The sequence below is a fragment of the Nycticebus coucang genome, chromosome 9 (assembly GCF_027406575.1).
Source record: "Nycticebus coucang isolate mNycCou1 chromosome 9, mNycCou1.pri, whole genome shotgun sequence".
Lineage (NCBI taxonomy): Eukaryota > Metazoa > Chordata > Mammalia > Primates > Lorisidae > Nycticebus > Nycticebus coucang.
Genome location: NC_069788.1, coordinates 50,854,843 through 50,874,871, shown reverse-complemented (window position 1 = coordinate 50,874,871; position 20,029 = coordinate 50,854,843). Strand labels below are relative to the sequence as shown.

Here is a 20,029-nt window from a genome sequence, read left to right as displayed (position 1 = left end):
AGCTTATTCCTGTACTACAGAAATTATTCCAAAAAATTGAGGAAGAAGGAATCTTCCCCAACACATTCTATGAAGCAAACACCACTCTGATACCAAAACCAGGAAAAGACACAAACAAAAAGGAGAATTTCAGACCAATCTCACTCATGAATATAGATGCAAAAATTCTCAATGAAATCCTAGCCAATACATTACAGCTTATCATCAAAAAAGTCATACATCATGATCAAGTAGGTTTCATCCCAGGGATGCAAGGCTGGTTTAACATACGCAAGTCCATAAATGTTATCCACCATATTAACAGAGGCAAAAATAAAGATCACATGATCCTCTCAATAGATGCAGAAAAAGCATTTGATAAAATCCAGCATCCTTTTCTAATTAGAACACTGTAGAGTGTAGGCATAGGTGGCACATTTCTAAAACTGATTGAAGCTATCTATGACAAACCCACAGCTAATATTTTACTGAATGGAGTAAAACTTAAAACTGAAAGCTTTTCCTCTTAGAACTGGAACCAGACAAGGTTGTCCTCTGTCACCTTTACTATTCAACATAGTGCTGGAAGTTCTAGCCAATACAATTAGGCAAGACAAGGAAATAAAGGGAATCCAAATGGGAGCAGAGGAGGTCAAACTCTCCCTCTTTGCTGACGACATGATCTTATACTTAGAGAACCCCAAAGACTCAACCACAAGACTCCTACAAGTCATCAAAAAATACAGTAATGTTTCAGGATATAAAATCAATGTCCACAAGTCAGTAGCCTTTGTATACACCAATAACAGTCAAGATGAGAAGCTAATTAAGGACACAACTCCCTTCACCATAGTTTCAAAGAAAATAAAATACCTAGGAATATACCTAACGAAGGAGGTGAAGGACCTCTATAAAGAAAATTATGAACTCCTCAGAAAGGAAATAGCAGAGGATTTTAACAAATGGAAGAACACACCATGCTCATGGATGGGCAGAATCAACATTGTTAAAATGTCTACACTTCCCAAAGCAATCTACCTATTCAATGCCATTCCTATCAAAATACCAACATCGTACTTTCAAGATTTGGAAAAAATGATTCTGCATTTTGTATGGAACCAGAGAAAATGGTTCTTAGTAATAAAAATAAAGCTGGGGGCATCAGCATACCAGATTTTAGTCTGTACTACAAAGCCATAGTGGTCAAGACAGCATGGTACTGGCACAAAAATAGAGACATAGACACTTAGAATCGAATAGAAAGTCAAGAAATGAAACTAACATCTTACAACCACCTAATCTTCAATAAACCAAACAAGAACATACCCTGGGGGAAAGACTTCCTATTCAATAAATGGTGTTGGGAGAACTGGATGTCTACATGTAAAAGACTGAAACTGGACCCACACCTTTCTCCACTCACAAAAATTGATTCAAGATGGATAAAGGACTTAAATTTAAGGCATGGAACAATAAAAATCCTCAAAGAAAGCATAGGAAAAACACTGGAAGATAGGGGCCTGGGGAAAGACTTCATGAAGAAGACTGCCATGGCAATTGCAACGACAACAAAAATAAACAAATGGGACTTCATTAAACTGAAAAGCTTCTGTACAGCTAAGGAGACAATAACCAAAGCAAAGAGACAACCTACACAATGGGAAAGGATATTTGCATATTTTCAATCAGACAAAAGCTTGATAACTAGGATCTATAGAGAACTCAAATTAATCCACATGAAAAAAGCCAACAATCCCATATGTCAATGGGCAAGAGACATGAATAGAACCTTCTCTAAAGAAGACAGACGAATGGCTAACAAACATATGAAAAATGTTCATCATCCCTATATATTAGAGAAATGCAAATCAAAACCACCCTGAGAGACCATCTAACCCCAGTGAGAATGGCCCACATCACAAAATCTCAAAACTGCAGATGCTGGCGTGGATGTGGAGAGAAGGGAACACTTTTACACTGCTGGTGGGACTGCAAACTAGTACAACCTTTCTGGAAGGAAGTATGGAGAAACCTCAAAGCACTCAAGCTAGACCTCCCATTTGATCCTGCAATGCCATTAGTGGGCATCTACCCAGAAGGAAAAAAATCCTTTTATCATAAGGACACTTGTACTAGACTGTTTATTGCAGCTCAATTTACAATCGCCAAAATGTGGAAACAGCCTAAATGCCCACCAGCCCAGGAATGGATTAACAAGCTGTGGTATATGTATACCATGGAATACTATTCAGCTATTAAAAAAAATGGAGACTTTACATCCTTTGTATTAACCTGGATGGAAGTGGAAGACATTATTCTTAGTAAAGCATCACAAGAATGGAGATGCATGAATCCTATGTACTCAATTTTGATATGAGGACAATTAATGACAATTAAGGTAGGGGGGTGGGGGGGAAAGGAAAAGCAGAGGGAGGGAAGGAGGGAGAGGGGTGGGGTCTTGGTGTGTGCCACACCTTCTGGGGGCAAGACATGATTGCAAGAGGGACTTTACCTAACAAATGCAATCAGTGTAACCTGGCTTATTGTACCCTCAATGAATCCCCAACAATAAAACAAAAAAAGACAAGAAAAGAAAAGAAAAATAATATCTAACCCCTTCCTCCACATACATAAACTTTCCATTCTAGTTCCTTCAGTCTCCTAGTCTTAAAAATTATCTAAATGATAGCTAGATAATGAGCCAGGTCTTTTTTCTCTAACACAGGTATCATTTTCTTTTTTTAATGCTATGAGCCTTTGCCTTATGTGTCAAAAAAGGAGGAGGAGGAAGAAGAGGAGGGAGGGAGAAGAAGGAGGAGGAAGAAGAGGAGGAAGGGAGAAGAAGGAGGAGGAGGAAAAAGAAAAGTTCATTGGTTTTTAAATGATACCAGAGCTTCAAACTCTACTATTCAACTAGACCCCTTAAACTGTGCTCTGACGATAGGCAAAGGAAGAAAGGATCTATGTGACTGTTTTTTATTTGTTTATTTCAGCCTTAGCACATTTATTTCCTGGAGTCAACAGTGGATAAAGACCTGAAAAACAGGACAGATGGCCATGGGTTGTTTATTCTTGGGTCTGGTATTAAGAAGGCTGAATGTTTTCCTTGGAATTGCTGTTGTCACTTAAGAAATATCGCAAGGTGGATGCAAACACATAAAGGACACTGACTGTTGGGAATGACTGAGGAAGAGATGTCTGAGCCCCAAAATCCAGAAACAATTTGTTTCCTGGTAATCTGAGCAAGAATAGTTTGCAATCACCTGGTAGCAGAGTTGAATTCAGAAAGAGCAAACTAGTAAATAACCCAACTCAGCTGAAGTGTCTTATGCAAATGGTGCTTCAAAATACAGTCTCACCTACAACTGAAGATTGCACAGTCATCTTGACTCCTCATCCTGTGTATTTTGTTCATTTCACAAATTAGGAAGACATTCTTTTATGTATTTATTCACTGAAATTTACCACCATATTTATTTAGTTTTTACTAGTAGGAAAGCAAGAGAAAAATGGTTCTGTATCTGACAAAACTCATGGTGTATGGAGAAAATCAGACAATTACACAAAACTTTCCAAAAGCCAGGGTAAATTCTAAAATAAGTGATGGATTGAGCGACAGTAGAACATACCAATGCCCACCAAGAGGAATCGGTGATTAAAGGCAGATAGCATGAGGAAAGGCTGCCAGAGGAAGGAAGGGCTGAACTGAGGCGCAGCATTTCTTTGCTGTATGTGTCAGAATGGGATTTTTAAAAAATTCACTTAAAACTTATAAATTTACTTATTCAGTTTATAAAATGAATATCTACTCTAACAACTCAAGTGAAGTGCTTAAAGTAAAATTTATAATCTCCTCCTTCCCTCTTCTCTGTCACTATCACCAGGAACAATGAAGCATGCCCTTCTATACATTGTATTGTTTTAGTATTTGGTAACATTCTTTATTCTGGTAGCAATATATCTCAGATGTCATTCATAGTTCAATCTTATTCTTTTTTTTTTTTTTTTGTAGAGACAGAGTCTCACTGTACCGCCCTCGGTAGAGTGCCGTGGCGTCACACGGCTCACAGCAACCTCCAACTCCTGGGCTTACGCGATTCTCTTGCCTCAGCCTCCCGAGTAGCTGGGACTACAGGCGCCCGCCACAACGCCCGGCTATTTTTTTGTTGCAGTTTGGCCGGGGCCGGGTTTGAATCCGCCACCCTCGGCATATGGGGCTGGCGCCCTACTCACTGAGCCATAGGCGCCGCCCCAATCTTATTCTTTAAGATAAAAGTTGTGCCACGTTGGGCCCTATGTTTAAGGCTTGTCTGAATCATTAGGGATCAGGGCAGGGACCCTGTCTTCTGTTCCCCTCCATGTCCTCAGTGCTCAGTGCCTGATTGTAATTCTGGAACAGGTAGGAAGAACAGTTCAAGTGAAACAACTAGAATAAAGCAACTGCTAACTGAGGCCTACAGGATGAAATGAACTGCTTGCAACAAAAAAAGGATGCCCCAAGAAGACACAGAAATGTGCAGGAGAAGACGAGAGCACCCCAAGTTGGTGAAAATGTAAGGGGCAGGTGCTTGGCAAGATGCTGACGCCTTTCCTACAGTCACCAAAGCACACATCAGCATAATTGGGGTTTAATATGTGAAATGAAAGGGCTGCTGTGATGTTGAGAAGAACAGTGGCAGGTTCAGACAGAATTCATTCCTTCAGTGAAGTAGGGAGGACCTGTCTCCAATAGCAGCGGATTCCAGAAGGCTAATAGCCAGTCATTGTCCTTGCTGCCGTCTTTGCAGGCCCTAAGTTAAGTACCTGGCAAAGTAGTAGGCATTGAATAATATTTTTTAAAAAATAAACGAATTTATTAAACACTTCTATGTGGTGAAAATATAATGGCGATCAATGAAGTAAAGTTCATCCAGTAGATGCTAATTCTTTATTAATTGCAATAATTAGTTGAAGGCCTATCATGTATTTGGACTTTGTAAGTGTAAGTGTTATCTCTGGCCCCCGTGGAAGCAGAAGTAGGAGAGAAACCTGCCTGACTTTAGAGGCTGTGAGAATTGTGCACATTAAGCTTGAAAATGGACGTGTGTTGTTGAAAAAGGAGCTTTGGCAGCGGTGGGATTCGAACCCACGCCCCCGAAGAGACTGGAGCCTTAATCCAGCGCCTTAGACCGCTCGGCCACGCTACCACCCACATTATGCTGTCTTACTGGTGCTTCCTGGAAAGTTAATATCGCTCCTCTCTTCCTTTTCCACACGAATACCCTCTCTATAGCCTCCTTTTTTCAGCACTCTCTCCGGTTCCCCCCCATAGCACAAGAGCCCCCCTGACTCTCAACTCATACCTTCATCATACGTCTAGGTGGTCCCTGGACTGGACGTCGCAGATGGTGCTGGAGGAGACTCTTACAACGTTTTGTCACCAACATAAGGAAAAGGATTCATGCCAAAGGAACGTTCCGGAGGACTTGTGGGCTCCACATCTGCCTAAACTCCAGGCTTACGTCCCCGGAATTCAGGAGTGCGGGTAAATCCGGCTTTGGGTTTGAGCTGGTTATCGATAAGGAGAAGTAAGGAAAGAACTATGAGACCTCTTCCCCTCATCCTCCTTCATCCATCTGGGGGGGACTGAGCACTTTTGCAAAACTTCACAAGAGACGCGAAAGAGTGCAATCATTATTAAGTTTTGCTTGCCTTTCAGAAGGTGGCGCATCTATGAAAGCCTCGAACATAGAAAGAAAAGTTGCTCCCCTTGGCCAAGGAGTGAGAAAAGAAATCTAGGACCAGGGACCAGACTTTTGCAAAATCCGGGCTCAGTTGCCTTCACAGCCCCTAAAACCTCCGCAGAAAAGTCTGTAGGGGAAACGGGGTTGGCCTCCTTCCCTGTACTTGACTTTGTCAACCAAATTGTTTTAGACGTGAATTAAATCACAGTCCCGCCTTATTTTGCAACAGTATGATTTGAGAATTTAGAACCGATTCTTTCCTTCATTGGTAAGACAAAAACGGGGGACAATAAATTAATAAACAAAACTGAATTGTGTAGTGATGTTGGTAGATATTCCATGCAAAGAAATAAATCAGTTGCCTCCTTAGCGCAGTAGGCAGCGCGTCAGTCTCATAATCTGAAGGTCCTGAGTTCGATCCTCAGAGGGGGCAGCAGGGTTCTTTTTGGGGGGGCGTTTACTTTTCCTTTTGTCCTAATTCAAAAGAAGCAAGCTAGTGAAGGGTACTGACAAATCTTTGTATTTTCTCTCTACTTTTCCCCTAGAAAAACTGTGCATAATATGTGTTGTAAAAAAAAAAAATCCAAGGGAATATCTTTAATGAAACTGAATGGGTAATTGGCTATTTAACAGAACCACATAATATTCACTTATGAATTAATGCTTTTCACTAATAATTAAATATCCAAAATTCTTCTGCCCCCCCTCCCCCTTTTTTTCCCTCATACTCTTTGGATATAGAATTGGAAGATTTTTCAAATGCTTTTCACATATGCCTGGCAATTGTCTTTTTTGTAAAAACACGAGGATCAAGAAACTCTGGTGGGTCTAGGGTGCTGAGAGAGGGAGGAGAGCATGGAGTGTTGTATTGAGGGTGGAGAAGGTATAGGATGGTGCAATATATTTTTATTAATTACTGACTTGGTTATCTTTTACGATTTTTCCAGAATGGCAAACCCCAGGTTGCCATGACATCCTATATGGAAACAACAACAACAACAACAAAAACTTCCCCCATCTTTTTTCCTGTTTTCAGGGCTGTTGACTGAATCTAAGTCATCTAAACTACAAGATGCAGGAAGAGATAAAAAGAGAAATAAGAAGAGATAAAGAAGACAAGCTGATTATTTAGAGTCAAGGTGGAGTCCTTAAATCAAACAACAGTGAAGAAAACTGATCTTCCATATCCTGCTCTTGAGCACCTACTATGTGCCAGACACTATTCAAAGTTGTGGCTCTATAAGTCTATTCTCTCACAGCTTCAAATGCGCCCTCATATATTCTGTTCCATGATGTTGGGTGTGGGTGTCTGAGAATTACATTCCCCAAACTTCTTTGCTCCCCATTTTCTCTTAGGTTCTGTCACTAAGAGAAACCAGAAGGAGAGTGGAAGGCAGAGGAGAAAAGAAGGGCCTGCATTTCTAAGTTGTGCTCTTCCTGTCAGGTCACTCCAACAATGGCAGCTGAGTCCAACCTCTGTGTGTTCTCTCACGCATTCCCGCATTCCCAGAACATAAGTATAGCAGCAATAGCAGCAGCAGAGGGGATGGCAGGCGGGTTCTTCCTCTTTAGACCTCCCAGGTGCCTTCTGTCATTGCTCCTAACCTCTTCATTTGTATTCCTTTTTGCATCACTTTTTAAAAAACCACAAACCAATGTTTCAAAGTGGTTGTATTATTTTGCACTCCTTCCAGCAATGTATGAGCCATCTCCATCCATTTTACTTAATTTCACAATTAAAATGGGCTGTGCAGTTCAGCTTTATTTCTTTCACATAATGCATGGCACAGAATGTTATTATGTCTTTTGATCACTATGTGGCCATCTACAGACCTCTGCACTATACCCTCATCGTGAATCAACGCATCTGTATTCTCTTGGTATCGGCAGTGTGGCTGAGTGGAGTAACCTATACTTCTCAGAAGCCACTGTTACTTTACAATTGCCACTATGTGGTCTCAATAAACTGATCACTTGTTGTGTGAGATTCCTGTTCTGATAAAGACTGTCTCTGGTGAAAAGGGTGCAAATGAGCTCATACTCTCTGTGGTATGCATTTTTATGTTAGCCCTTCCACTATGTTTAATTCTTGCTTCCTATCCTAATATTGGACATCCTGTATTTAAGATTAAATCTTCTGAGGGAAGGAAAAAGGCTTTTGGGATATGTTCCTCCCATCTCATTGTAGTGTTCTTATTTTATGTTCCAGCCATTAGCATGTACCTTCAGCCTCCCTCCTCCACTTTCCAGCCTAAGTTCATTGCTCTCTTCTATGGAGTAGTAAATCCTACCTTCAACCTCTTCATCTACACCTTGAGGAATAAAGATGTAAAGGTGGCATTAAGCACCCTGGTGAAGAGTACTTTCAGCTCCAAATGATAGTTGGATAGATATCAAATGAAGTTATTTAATAATTAGCATAGGTTCATATGGGTTTCTCTAATAACTCATTTTGGGCCTCCTAATCAAATCTAATGTTACATATTCTTCTTACAAATTATGTCATGTTTCTAATATTCTTTATTAGTATGTTAGGCAGCAATTATACTTGGCTAATATGCACCAGTATGGACACTTTTGTTTTTGAAAATATATTAAAATAATCTGTAAGCTCAGGAGTTTCAGACCAGCCTGAGTAACACTGGGGTCCCATCTCTACTAAAAATAGAAATACCTCGCTGGGCAGGGTGCCACAAACCTATAGTCCCTGCTACCTATGAGGCTAAAGCAAGCAGACGGGTTAAGTCCAGGAGTATGAGGTTGCAGTGCTCTGTGATGATACCATGGCACTCTTCCTAGGGCAACAGAGTGAAACTCTGTCTCAAAAAAAAAAAAAAGGAGAGAGAGAGAGTTGGAAGTATTAACTAGGACTCATACCCAAGGGCTAAGACTTTATCATAAATTAGTTGTAATTTATGAGAGCAATTTAATAGATTTTATATTTATTTAATGTTGAAATAATATGTTAAACATTTAAAATGATGTTGTGTAGTGAAGAAATAAACACATGTAAGGATGGTATGGTATGAACAAGATCGAAGCCAATAATTAGAAAGAGAATCTCTTGTTATTCCAAACAAGAATGAACTGCAACCTAGACACAATTTAAAAAGAAAATAAAATATTTACTGCTGATCTAGATAATGAGACCATTGGCTTTTATATATTTAGTTTGAAAAAAATTTTAAATAACTTTAAAAATTAGCAGATTTCTGACAGCCAGAAAATGTTCTTAAACTTAATATATGTATAAACACATATACTAATTCTATGATGTTAAATAGTAACTTTGATCATTACTAAGATGTTCTTTGTCTAACTTATTCTTCAATACAGAAGAATATATTAATTTCTAGTTTTGAGGGTAAAATCTGGAAAGATTTATATCAAAAGCATAGCTATAGAGACTGATTATAGTTGTTCTGACCATTATTCTCTGTTCTGGGCTAATGTGTATACTACCTTCTAGGCCTATAAAGATAACTCATGTCAGAAGTTCAAGTGATATCTAGACACTGTGAAAAGCCAGGACTTTAATAATTATATACCAAAATTTCAGGATTAAAAACTACTGAGAGTAGTGATGGGGAAAACCCACAGCAATGTTTTATTTGGACTTTACGTATATATATTTAGTACACTCCAGCATGAAAGGTACTTTAATTAACTTTTGAGAAGGCCCATTTTATATTTGAAGGTGAAAATGTTCTCTACCATTAATGTAAAGTATAAGTAACCCTGACTGTCTTTTCAAGAAGGTGATAAATGTTTCTTATTTCTCCAAGGAAGCAAGTCTTTCCTGAAGAACAAATAGAAAGAAGAAAACAAAGTGTTTTAACTCTAGTTGTAAGGACACTAAAAATGCATTTGAGGAAATCCTTAAGGTAGAATTCAGCAAGGTTTAATAACTGTTCTCACCATGCTGAAAATGTCCTCAGATCTTCGTAGCATAATAAATAGCTGCAAGGCAAGAAGAAGCACATCCTGCTCCAAGGGGGATGATTAAAGCAACCGCATGTCAGCATTCTGATTCAAAAAGTACCTCTGTGACTAATGTAAATCCGATGTTTTTTCAAACTGTGATACTCAGAATTTCAGTGCCTTAGAGGAGTCCCAGAGACCACTGTGGTATGAGAGTGGGTTGGGAAGGATGAGATATCCCAGAGACCACTGTGGTATGAGAGTGGGTTGGGAAGGTAGAGTAGGAAAATCTATGGGGGCTTTTGCTTAAAGAAAGGACATTAGATAGAAGCCTGGATAATTACTACCCTAGTCTAATATGAGAAGTAACCATTTACTTAATTTTCATGTTGATATAAAAATAGCATATTTTGACTAAATGCTCAAATTTTTGCCTCAACAAAAAGTATGTATATAATTACACAGAAATGCAAAATGAAACTTAAGTGTGCAGTGAGAAATCAATCACTTAAGAATTTATTCCAGGGCGGGGTGTGGTGGTTCACACCAATAATCCTAGCTAGGACTCTCGGAGGCCGAGACCAGTGGATTGCCTGAGCTCGAGTTTGAGATCGCCCTGAGCCAGAGCGAGATCTCATCTCTAAAATAATAGCTGGACATTGTGGTGGGCACCTGCAGTCCCAGCTACTTGGGAGGCTGAGCCAAGAGGATTGCTTGAGCCCAAGAGTTTGAGGTTGTTGTGAGCTATTATGCCACAGCACTCTACACAGGGTGACATAATGAGACTCTGTCTCAAAAATAAAAAGAAAAAAAGAATTCTTTCCACATACAACTAAAAGTCTGAACATTTCTATTTTCATTAAGATTGGTACTATTCAAAAATGTTTTAGTCTTTTCGATGTGTCAATTTTCGACTACTGGTTTTGAGGTCTCAGTGCCTGGACACATACTGAAATTTAATTATTTTACATAGAGAGTTAGACAACTGATCTGAATAACTACTCATGTGTCACTTTATTTTACACAAAAGAAAATGAAGTTCATTGGTTTAAGGGTGTCTATATCTATAATAATTCCTAGTATTCTTATTTTTCAGACACCAATTCCTAGTATTCTTATTTTTCAGACACCACATTGCACACCTCCTCTAAAAGTACCATCACCTCCCAGACCAACCATAGCACACACTCTAGTACTTAAACTCTTCTGCATTTTCTCATTTCTGTGTATATGTGGGGTTTTTGCATTCCCTAATGCATTCCTCCAGCTTTTCACCTCTCTAAAGTCTTCCTTAAAGTTAATTATAATAAAGAACACAGTAAGTTCTGAAATGTGTCTTCAAGAATGTGACTGAAAAACATAAAGAAGGGGTACTAAGAACATACACAAGGTATGAAGTGCTGAGTTGGTAAAACTACTTACCCAAGAAGCCACAGGCAACAGGTGACAGAAATGAAAGTGCATGAGGGCAGTGTGATGCAAAGCTCCACATACAGCTGCATAACTGTCATAGAACATCACCACAAGTTGGACATGCATGCTCTTTGGCTCCCAATGTGAGGACAAAGTAAAGTTGAATCATGCAACAAGCATAAGCGATGTTTTTTTCAGGGCCCCAGAGGTTGACCAGCAATTGAGGGATAGAGCTGGTGGTGTAGCAGAGGTCCAGAAAAGAGAGGTTTGAGAGGAAGAAGTACATGGGAGTGTGGAGGTGGGAGCCCAGGTATAACAGGATGATGATGAACAGGTTACTTATTAGTGTCATCAAGTAGAACATCATTTCACCACAGAGAGAACTACTCCCAGATGAGGCCAATTAGAAAACCCGGTAGAATGATGTAGGCCTCAGAATGAGCATTGACTTTTTTCATCATCATTCATTTCCTGGTACCTGAGGGGGAAAAATTGCATAAACTCAAAAAATGTAAGGTAATGTTCCAAGAATCATAGAAACAAAAAGGTATCAAAAGTCAGTTTGAAGGGTTTACCTCTGTCCAAATATTATAGGGCAATTTGATCATTCAGAGAAACTGATACCACATAGTTAAGAATCTTCAAGCTCATAGTGATATAAAAAAAATTAAAAAATATGGCTCGGCACCCATAGCTCAGCAGTTAGGGCACCGGCCACATACACCAACCGAGGCTGGAGGGTGGGAACCCAGCCTGGGCCTGCCAAACGACAATGACAACTAGAACAAAGAAATAGCCAGTGTTGTGGCGGGCGCCTGTACTCCCAGCTACTTGGGAGGCTGAGGCAAGAGAATCATTCAAGCCCAAGAGTTTGAGGTTGCTGTGAGCTGTGACACCATGACACTTTACTGAGGGCGACATAATGAGACTCTGTCCCCCCTCCCCCCCAAAAATTAAAGAATAAATGAATGATGAAGACAGAGCTATTCCCTACATTAGATTCCTAATTAATAGATAAAAAGGAGATGATAGAGTTAGAAAAAAAAATGAATGTAAGAACTAGTAAATAAAAATTTGATGGGAAATAAGGTGGATGGAAATTTGATGAGGAACAGAATATTTTCATAGTAAAGTATCTTCCCACAAATTACTAGCTAATTACAAAGTGAGAAAGACTAAACTTTACAATAGAAGAACCTAGTGGACACAACCATAACCAAGTTGATCAATGTTATCATCACCATTATTTGGACAAATAAACATGATATGCCTACTGACATGATGCTGTGAGCAGGCGATGATGTCGTTTCAATGATATTCCTGCTAAAAATGCACAGCCTAATTCTAACAATGAAGATACATGAAATAAACTCAAGACAAAATTGCTTGCCTTTACTGTTCAAAATTATCAAGTTCAATAAACAGAAGTAAAGACTGAAGAACTGGTCCAGATTAGAGAACAATGAGATATGATCACTAAATGTATGATCCTAAACTTAAAAAAAAAAGGCTATTAACAAAATTATTTATTTATTTATTTGAGACAGAGTCTCAAGCTGTTGCCCTGGGTAGAGTGCTGGGGTGTCACAGCTCATAGCAACCTCAAACTCTTGGGCTTAAATGATTCTCATGCCTCAGCCTCCCAAGTAGCTGGGACTACAGGCACCCACCACAACATCTGGCTATTTTTTTTGTTGCAGTTGTCATTTTTTTTTTTTCTTAGCTGACCAGAGCTGGGTTCAAACCCACCAGCCTCAATGTATATGGCCAGTGCCCTACCCACTGAGCTACGGGAGCTGCCTATTAACAAAATTATTGACATAGAAAAAATAATTTTTGAAGAAATAATTATTGAAGAAATCTGAATATAGACTATGGATTAGGTAATAACATTGTGGCCATATTAAATTTGCTGATTTTGATAACTGTACAGAAGTTATGTAAAACATCCTTGTTCATAGACAAAATACACAGAAGTATTCAAAGGTAAAGGAATATAATTTCTCCCGCTTACTCTTAAATGGTCCAGAAAAAGAGAAAGATGATAGATGGATAAATAGATAGATCGATAGAAAGGTATATAGAAAAATAGATGCAAAGGTAGACTCTGGAACAAAATTTTTCTGAGAAAAATTTGAAAATGCTCAATCCGATTAAATAGTAAATGTTACTTCCTTATAATGCTTTTTTGCAACTCTTTCATAAGTTTGAAATTTTAAAGCATTATGAAAAGTAAATACAAAAACATTTTAGTTTTATATTTTATATAGACATTTGCCTTATTATAGAAAAATAACTTACTGAATATCAAGTTCTTCTTATTCATCTTAGGGTAACATATAGGCAAATAGTAATTGAAAAGAATTCCTAACCTAGCTAGGAAAGACAATTCCCGTGAAGCTAATAATCTTTGTAAATAAATAAGTAACTTTAGTTTTAATTCCAGAATTTTCAGGTTATCTTTATAAATGTGATTATAAGAAATATGATAATTGGAATCCCAATAATCTTACATAAGGTTGAAAAGACATATTGAAGAATATCAAATTTAGTAGAGATTTCATACGGTGAAAAATACTTAACTTAGTTAAATACACTTAAAGAAAGCACCTCATCTTCTGATTTCTTTATTTGCACACAAAACTTATTTCAAAGGTGTAAAATTACGTGTGACTAGAGATACTATTAACTGAACACACACAGACATGTACCTGTCAACATATTCATGACATGAACAAAGCTAAAGATCTTGGGAGAACAGTGATAGAATGCTTCCTAAAAGATACATGAATGATACGTGTAACTAAACTTGAAAAGAGAAAATCTGAGGGCAAAGAAATAAAAATTCAGTGAGAAAGGAAAAAAGAAAGAAAAGGTGTGAGGGAAGAGGAAAATGGAGAGGAACTTAATCATAGTATTTAGAATTGAAAGTATACGTGTCACAGGGCCTGCAGAAGGTAGAATTCTAGGACAATAACTAAGATGGTATTTAAATTCTGAGCATAAGTTATAATTGTTATGTATTTTTTATTCTCCATTTAGAGAATTTTGAATGTTTAATGAATTCATTAACTGGCTGTTCATCATTTATAATTGCACCTAGTGAATATTATGTTACTTTTTTTTTTTTTTTTATGTGGTTTTTGGCCGGGGCTGGGTATGAACCTGCCACCTCCAGCATATGGGACCAGCACCCTACTCCTTGAGCCACAGGCGCCACCATATTATGTTACTTTTTTGATAGAAAATAAATATCCCATAGTCATAATTCTTTGGTGATTCTTTTTCTCCAGTGAGTTTTCAATCTTTCTTTTTTTTTTTTTTTTTTTTTTGTAGAGACAGAGTCTCACTTTATGGCCCTCGGTAGAGTGCCGTGGCCTCACACAGCTCACAGCAACCTCCAACTCCTGGGCTTAAGCGATTCTCTTGCCTCAGCCTCCCGAGTAGCTGGGACTACAGGCGCCCACCACAACGCCCGGCTATTTTTTGGTTGCAGTTTGGCCGGGGCCGGGTTTGAACCCGCCACCCTCGGTATATGGGGCCGGCGCCTTACTGACTGAGCCACAGGCGCCGCCCCAAGTTTTCAATCTTTCATAGAAAAAAAAATTAATTTTTCCTGTTGTTATAGTTATGACAGGCACAATAACCCACCATTTAAACATTCCTTTTTTTTCTCTGAATTCTTTGCCTCCTCCAACTTTGCCACATACCTTCTACTTCCTTTTTTCCATGGCCAGTTCTTTCTCTCACATTTCCTAATAAGTTGTTCTTTTCGACTTATTAGGGGGAAAGAAATCACAGGTGGCTCTGCTGTGATTCTTCAAGAAATCACAGCAGAGCCACCTGTGATTACCTTTAGAGGGCTTCTCAATTGCTCATGTTCTAGAAATGCAGCTCTTGAAAAAGATGTCAGGAGCAGCTGGTTGAGTTTCAGCAAGAAAGTTAAGAACATTCAGTTTGGCCTACAGGCCGTAAGACTGTTAACAAAATTGGCAATGTTACATTAATCTAGATTTCTTTCCACAACTCAGAAACCATCCAGAATGATCAAACAGTACATTTTTAAAAAAGAAAAGTTTTGGGGAGCTATGGCTGAATCAAAAAATAGCAATACATAACTCATGAAGATTATTTTACTTAGAGGTCACTGCCATTTCAAGGATGATGAAACTTTTCCAAGAAATTTTTATTTCTACTTTCTCCAGAATGGGAGATAATACATCATGAGAAATATGGATACAAATGTTGTACTTCCTCTGATGCAGATGTAATTTTCTTTTTCCTTATACAGTGGCCTCAATAACTTAGTACATTAACTAAAACAAAACAGGGGGTGCCTGTAGCTCAGTGATTAGGTGCCGGCCACATGCTCCAGAGCTGGTGGGTTTGAGCCCAGCCTGGGCCTGCTAAATCAAAGTAATAATAATAATAATAATAAATAGCCGGGCATTGTGGCAGGTGACTGTAGACCTAGCTACTGGGGAGGCTAAGGCAAAAGAATCTCTTGAGTGAAAGTGTTTGAGGTTGCTGTGAGCTATGATGCCATAGCACTCTACCAAGGGTGACAAAGTGAGACTCTGTCTCAAAAAAAACCCCAAAACACACAAAAAAAGAAACAGCAGGTGTGAGGTATTTTTATCAATTTCATGACTCATCCTTCAGCATTCTTATAGAGAGGTTAGAAAGAGATATGAGAAAAAAAAAATACCAAATAAAAAAGTAAGAAAAAGGTTGAAAATTTTAGGTTTAATTTTCTTCTTTCCAGAGGAGCAGAAAAATAAAGTTCTTATCAGAGTTGCTTTTATTCTTTCTAGTTTAGGAAATCAGGCATGATGGAGGGAAAAGTGATCTCTTTTCCCCATATCATTGAACAATATTTTGTACTTTAGTCCTATTAGTTCTTTCATATTCTCACCTAGTGCTTAAGCAATAATTGAACTAACTCCCTTCACTCTGTCCTTCCTGTGTCTGCCTACATTTCTTGTAAATTGTCTTTAAAATATAGGCCTTCGTCATATGTGAACTGATCTTATATCTAGTTTTGATTTCTTTGAAATGACAAACAGAAATGGCAATAGCTGCCTACCCCTCATATTATAATCTACTATATCAAATTAGAAAAGTAGAGTCTTAAAGTAACCATGACTATCAAAAGAGCCATGAAGCTACTAAAAAAAATTGGTTTTAGCCAATAGGAGAAATGTGTTAGAGCATTTCAAAGAATCAGAGATGAACCCTTTATCTTACAGCAAAGGAGGCCTTTGTGGAAACAAAAGAATGTGACTAAAGCCACTGGGAGGACAAATCCCAAAGTGGCGATTAATACCCTTCAAGGAGTAGTCCTGGGCAGAAGAACAGTTCTTTAGGAATGCTCTCAGCATGATATCACACTGTTGCACTAAGATGACAAGGATTCTACAGTGCAACCATCACTGAGAAAAATGCTTTGAACTGTGTTTATAGGGAAGGGAATGGAGTGTCTTGAGTTGCCTGAATTTTCGTCCCCAATTTTTATCATGCTATGAGCCACGTTTGGGAGATAACTTGTCAGAGAGTCTAATCTGGGGCTAGAGGAAGGCATGAAACATTTGAACATAAATGAACATAAATTTGTCTTATTAATTTAATTTCTTTCATTGCATTTGTCTGACATCTGTAAAATTAAAGGCCAAGTTCAGGCTCGCAGAAGTGTTGAAATTATCTTTGAAAGTCACTACCAAAACTCTGAAAGCTTTCAACAAAACTATTTAATATTTCCAAAACATATGTGTCAATAATTTTCCTTGATGTCTTGTTAAAAGCTTTGCTAAAATATATATAAAGTAAAATTAGCTATGATTTTTAATCTACATTCACTAATCTGCTAATCTGCTTGTTGGTGTAAAAACAAGGAAACATGACTTTATAAATGTATGTCAAGGCTCTAGGGTCATGCAAATCCCCTGAGTCCCACAGGTCCTCTGTGGCTCCTGCAGTCTGGGCTGGCGTTGGGAAATGTTTGTGTGGGAATAGTCATGAGGATACCTGAAGGGCTGAAGCTCCCTGAGGAAGACAAAGATGCATGCTGGGTGGGTGGGGAAGGAATATGGCACCTGCCATATTGGCTGGGGTCTGTGGTGATTGGAAGTGACCTTGAGGGTGGCAGCTACTTTTGGGCTTGTGAGGGTAGAAGAGCTCTCCAGCAGCTGGCGAGCTGGACTGCCAGAAATGTAGGGGAGGGAGAGATAAACCACTCTACCTACCCTTCTTGCTGGGCTCTAAGCCTCTTAAGGGTTGATCTCTGCCTATGTCTTCCTTCTTCGTGTTCTGCTCTGCAATTTCTTCCAGCAGAATCTGATAGGCTCCCGCACTGTTCCCTTCGTATTATACCTGATTTATGGCTGTTTGTTTTTCTTTTTTGTCTAAAGCTTTTCCTTCTTTCTGAGACAACCTGGCAGCTTGTGTCTCTGCTCTGCCATCTAGTCTCCTACTCTTATTCTCATTCTCGTCTCCTACAGGTACACTGTGTGTGGTGATCTCTTACTAAATCAGACACTGGGGGGAAGGGAAACCCTTCAACATTTATATTTCCAAATCTCTCCTGTCTACCACACGGTATAAGATAGACAGATATACAATAGAGATAGATAGATAGATAGATAGATAGATAGATAGATAGATAGACAGATAGATAGAAATATTAGCCAGGCCTGGTGGCCCGAGCCTGTAGTCCTAGCTATTTGTGAAGCTCAGGCAGGAGGATCACCAGAGCGCAGAAGTTGAGGTTGCAGTGAACTATGATAATGACACTGCACTCTACCTGGGAGACAGAGCAAGAGTCTGTCTCTGGGGGGAAAAAAAACACTTCAAAAATACACAGTATATTAAAAGACCACGTTATTTGAATAATGATCCAAAATGATCCAAATGCCCTTTTCTATTCTGCTTTATTTATGCCTTTACCTGTAAAGAGCTTTAGGGGGAAGTGAGCTGCTGAGAGGAAAGAATCACTTTTACACTCCCTGCCCTCTGGGTTTCCAGAGGAGGTTTGGGCCCAAGTCTTCTTCCTTCTAGATGTTGCCTGGTTTCTCTAGGCCATTCCTCCCCACTGCCACATGTCACTGGGCTGAGTCTGCACAGGCTTCTTCTGCACAGTGGCCTACTTTGTGTTTTTGCATCATCTCTTGCCCCCTTCAGACTTTCTTTCCATGAAACGAGAGTAATCTTTTAAAATCACCTCTGATTATCCACTCCTTTCTGCTTAATATTCCCAGTGGCTTCACATTGCTGGTAGGGTGAAGTCTGTACTCTGCACTGCTAGCCATAACCTCTGAGTTAGTCATTGCTCTGTCCCTGACTTCCTGTCCACCTCACTCCTCACCTCTACTAACACTCTCCTAAGCTCTCTGAGCTCAAGCTCCTCAGGCCCTCTTTCAGGTCTCTGAAAGTGCTCTGCTTTGATGCTGACCAGGGTGTGGAGAAAAGGGAGCACTTTTACACTGTTGATGGGACTGCATACTAATACAGCCTCTTTGGAAAGAAGTATGGAGAATTCTCAAAGAATTTAAAATAGACCTTCCATCTCATCACACAATCCCATTACTAGGTATCTAGTAATGAAAAAAGGTCATTTTACCATAAGACATTTGCACTAGATTGTTTACTGAAGCTCAACTCATAATAGCCAAGATGTGGAATCAACCCAAGTGCCCAGCTACACATAACTAGAATAATAAACTTTGGTATATGTATACCATGGAATACTATTCAGCTGTAAAAAGATGGAAACTTTACATCATTTGCATTAACCTGGATAGAGGTGGAGAACATTCTACTTAGTTAAGTATCACAAGAATGGAAAAGTTAATATCCAATGTACTCAATACTAATATGAAACCGGTAGATGAACAGACATCCACGCAGGAGAAAAACGCAGTTAAAGTCAAGTGGGTTATGTAATCAGTGTAACCTAATTCTTTGTACCCTCAAACAATACAAAAAAAAAAAAAAAAACCTCAAGTGGAGGAAGAGGGGAGGAGAAGTGGGGGGGGAGAGAGGGACTGGTGTGCAACTCTCCAAACAGGCACAATGTAAGGCTAACGGCACACCTGGGTGAGGGGCACAAATACAATGTGTACTCTACCTAACAAATGCAGACAACGTAACCTAATTATCTGTGCCCTTGTATTAATCTAATTTTTTTTTTTCCAAGACAGAACCTGAAACTGTGGTCCTGGGTAGAGTGCTGTAACATCACATCTCACTGCAACCTCCAGCTCCTGGGCTCAAGCAATTCTCTTGCCTCTGCCTCCCAAGTAGCTGGGACTACAGGCGCCCGCCATAACGCCTGGCTAATTCTTGGTTGCAGCTGTCATTTTTGTTTGGCGGGACCCAGCTGGATTCGAACCTGCCAGCTCAGGTGTATGTGACTGGAGCGCCTTAGCCGCTTGAGCCACAGGCGCCCAGCCAAATCTGAAATTTTTAAAAAGCGCTCTGTTCTTTGATCTTCCTGGAACTACATTTTTGTCCAATTATTACTAAGCTTTTCAGTTCTCAGTTTATGTATCACTTCCTGGGAGAAGTCTTTAAACTCCTGGAAGAAGCAATTTCCCTCCCTTTCATGGAGATGGGGGAGTGGATTACCGCTTGCATAATTTTGTCTCACCTTAATTTTCTATCTCTATGTTCCCTTTACTGATTTAAATCTATTAACATGTTTCATTTACCTTATAATGCAGTTGTGTAGTCACCTCAAATCTGGTTTAGGGTAGTAGCATGAATAAATACATGATTAGAATGCACACGTGACAGTCATCGAGTTAAAACCAGCCTTTGAGGAAGAAATTTCTGTTGCAGGATTTAAGGAAGGAAAGTAGATGAGAGATTAAGTCATATATCTAAAGTGACACAATTAAAATGACTAAATACAATACCCCAAATGATTTTTTATTTTACAATAAAATAATAGTAACACCCAATTTTCATTGAACTATTTAGCATGTTAAACTTAGTAA

General features: G+C 39.1%; 2 non-coding genes and 1 pseudogene across 2 annotated transcripts; 2 read left to right on the top strand and 1 right to left on the bottom strand.

The window, feature by feature from the left end:
• Positions 1–5,083: 5,083 nt before the first annotated feature.
• TRNAL-AAG (transfer RNA leucine (anticodon AAG)) lies at positions 5,084–5,165 on the bottom strand. Its single transcript has one exon. It is a non-coding gene; the product is annotated as a tRNA-Leu (tRNA).
• An 897-nt stretch (positions 5,166–6,062) lies between these two features.
• On the top strand, positions 6,063–6,135 carry TRNAM-CAU (transfer RNA methionine (anticodon CAU)). Its single transcript has one exon. It is a non-coding gene; the product is annotated as a tRNA-Met (tRNA).
• A 1,308-nt stretch (positions 6,136–7,443) lies between these two features.
• LOC128594710 (olfactory receptor 2B11-like) lies at positions 7,444–8,081 on the top strand (annotated as a pseudogene).
• Positions 8,082–20,029: the final 11,948 nt, after the last annotated feature.